The 3,347-nt window shown below is 37.0% G+C and overlaps 1 long non-coding RNA gene across 1 annotated transcript; it reads left to right on the forward strand.

Moving 5' to 3' along the window:
- Window positions 1-755: 755 nt before the first annotated feature.
- LOC131519772 (uncharacterized) lies at window positions 756-2,517 on the forward strand. Its single transcript, XR_009265789.1, has 2 exons — window positions 756-1,283; window positions 1,513-2,517. It is a non-coding gene; the product is annotated as an uncharacterized LOC131519772 (long non-coding RNA).
- The last annotated feature ends 830 nt before the right edge of the window (window positions 2,518-3,347 follow it).

Below are 3,347 nucleotides of genomic sequence, written 5' to 3' on the forward strand. Positions count from 1 at the left end.
GTAGGACAGGTGGACAGAATAAACACTTACCTGTGTGGGAGGAGGGAGTGCTGAACACGGGCTGCAATACTTAGAAAGTGAATATGGAGAGACACAGCCTTCCAGACAAAGAGAAGAACAGACTTCTGCTGTGGTGAGAAACTGTTGAGAAAATTTAAATTGAATTATTTTCAAGGGCCCTTTTGTATGATTTTCTTTTGATAAGCCAATTAATTGGGATAAACGTCTTCTTGGGCCTTTTTGTTTTTTAGATTTCAATAATTAATTGAAGAAATATTGGAAGTGTTTTAGATTTCATTGAAAAATTGAAGAAGATTCTAGTGCCCTTTTACATAGTATGTGTTTTTCAGTCAACAGTTTATGGTGTACCTTTCCCCTATTCACCTGAATGGTTATCATCCAAGAAACAGGGACTGGAGATATTTATTCACATACTAAGTAAAACCACAGGCTTGGGCATACTGACAGAGGAAATAGAAAAGTCCCGAAGTTAAGCCAGTATCTGTGGAAGAGAAATCTTGGACCAAGCCCTAAACTTGTGACATGTAGGCTCCTGCAAGTTGCCAGAAGGAAGAGTTGACATAAAGTTGGGCCCTCACTCAAGATACCTTTGCCTTTATTTAGCAACTCTTGGCGAGTCTGAGTCAGTAGTTACTGGAAAGATTTCCAATGGAAGGCAGAGGTCTGTGCACAAAAGTTAACTATAAACCAAACATCCTTGGTAATATCATCTTGTGCTGCTATATCTCAAAAAAAAAAAAATCCCACAATTTTTTCCTGATTCATTTAGAAGTAAATTTGTGTCAGGTTAGAAAACAAAATAAAACACTTTTCATGTGTTAAACTGAGAACATGTGGAAATATCATTGTTTAGCAAGAGCTTAAATTACAAGCAAGCCTCTCTCTTGGGAAAGGAACTCCAAAAAAATGAGATCTCAAAGAGCAGAGATAAGCTTTGGTAGGGATAAATTCATGCCGAAGGTTAAGTTTGCCGGGTGAGTCCTCTTTCCACAGAAATCGGAGAGACATTTGGAAGATACTTGTTAGAATTAGGTCGTGGAAGAAAAAGGCAAAGAATATATATGCCTAGATTTTGAAAACAAAGAAGAGATTTCTCATGAAAGAGGGGAAATAAGACACAAAGAGTAGAGCTGCTATCAAAGGAAACAGACTGTATACATTGTCCCTTTGTTCTTAAGAGCCAAAACCTAAACGTCAATCATGTGTGTCCTTCTGGGGGACTGGCCAGAGGGGAAAAGGGTTCCTGCTTCACACTGCAGCAGGTAATATTTTGCATATTGCTAATAGGAATGTATGTGTGTGGGTTTTAAACTTGAATTTGTTCACAAGTTCTGTGTTGATTCTTGACTGTGACTTCCTAAAGAGTATCAGCGGGTTGGCATTGTGAGTGGACAGATGATGAGTGAAATACGCAAACTTCGTAGTGCTGTGCCTGGCATGGGGTCAGAGATAAACGGTGGTTCTCTTCTTTCTACTCTTATGTTACCCTAGATGATTTTCCTGAAATTCCAAATAAAGAGAACAATGGTGGTTTTACAAGGGACCAAAACGAAATTTAAATTCCACTTATTTCATGTGCCTGGGAAACGATACGAAGACTTCTAAATAAGATATGGTTTGAGCCACTTAGGTTTATGGAGACTTATCCAAGTCGAAGCCCGCCGCATTCAAAATGATGACAAAATGACAAAGAACAGTTCATCCGTAGGCTGAGTGAGTCACACTTTCTCATCACAGAAGCTACTACGTGGGAGTCCATCAGGAATTTGGGGAAATTATACCTACCGCCTACCTTAAGATTTAATAATGAAATGAACTGATTTCTGTTTTTTTTTTTTTTTAATATGCATCAGATAGGTGCAATTTTGGTATAATCTCCCAAAGGATTGTAAGGATCTATTTAATCTCATATTAAAGGGGGGGGGGTCTCTAATTAGCTAGGATATATTTTCCATGATTGACTCCTTAATTGTCACAGAATAGTACTAAATCAAACCAACCTCACAAAACAAGGTTGATTTTACCAAGCCTTGAAAAAAAACCCACAGGCTTGCAATCATATCCTTAACCACTAAAACTCCCATACACATCAAATAGCCAATGCCTTCAGAAAATAATACCTGTAGGTGGTTTGGTTGGTTTTTTAGAATGAATTCACTTTTTTTTTTTTGAGTATCAGAATTAAATATGGAACTTTGAGCTTACAGGACAATGGGTTCAAGCCAGAGGTAGAGTAATGAAGTCAGATCCTTGTGCCTAATTGGGTTTCTCTATTTCCATAGATTTGCATCTATCCAGGTTAATTTGTATAGATATTCCTGGATTTTTAAAATAAATAACAAAAGATAAAGATACAGGAAATGAGGGCTTAAAATGCTACCATAGTGTACAACCATTAGCTATACAACTGAATTAGAAAGCCACGAGATAAAAATTCTGGGTATATTATATTCATAATAACCAAGAAAATGTTGATTAAAATGTTCTTTCATTTTTCTTTTCTTTTTAAATATAAATATTTCCAAAAACTCAGGTTGCATTTCCCCCCATGCCTCTTTTCTTTATTTGCAGTCCCAGTTGATCTGCTCTGGATATTTTTAGATCATAAAAAAAAAAAAAAAAAATGAGAGAGAAAATTTAAAGTGCTCGGCAGGCAGAGAGCTCACACTGTGACGTCTTACTTCATCCACTTCTCTACGTAATTTTTAAGTTAGGTTCCCACTGCTTTCATAAGTGTCTCGACTTTAGAATTCCTGCCAACACAGACAGCCTATTGACAAGGAAATATAACAAGAACATTTCTTTTTAATTTACTTCCTAATAACTGGATTCAATGTCGAGGCTCAGAAAAAAAAAAAAGAAAAAGAAAAAGAAAGAGAAAAAGAAAGAGAATGTGGACAGAAACAGTGTCCAGTAGTGAAACGAAGTAAGGGGGAAAAAAACGATTTCTGGTGGTTCTATGCTTTCTTTCGTTCTATACGCCAAAGATGTTGGGCAGGGAGATAGGAAGATGGAATTTGTCTCCACGTGTCCTTGGGAAATTCCCCAACTTGTTTTCATTATGGCAATAATGAGGTTATTTATTTGCTCCAAAGGGGTGGGACAGAGATTATTAGTATTCCCTGGAAGACACTGTATAGTTATTACCCTAACAATCTCTTCCCCGATTTCCAATGTCAAACAAAAACAAGAGAAAAACGGCATTTTTATCCCCTGCTATATAGAATATACTTCTAGTCTTTTCTATTAATCAATCTGCAGTTGACATGACAGCAAATTAAAAGGAAGGTCATTTGGGGAGCACACCCGCACACACTGAAGGGGGT

The sequence above is a fragment of the Neofelis nebulosa genome, chromosome 1 (genome assembly GCF_028018385.1).
Source record: "Neofelis nebulosa isolate mNeoNeb1 chromosome 1, mNeoNeb1.pri, whole genome shotgun sequence".
NCBI lineage: Eukaryota > Metazoa > Chordata > Mammalia > Carnivora > Felidae > Neofelis > Neofelis nebulosa.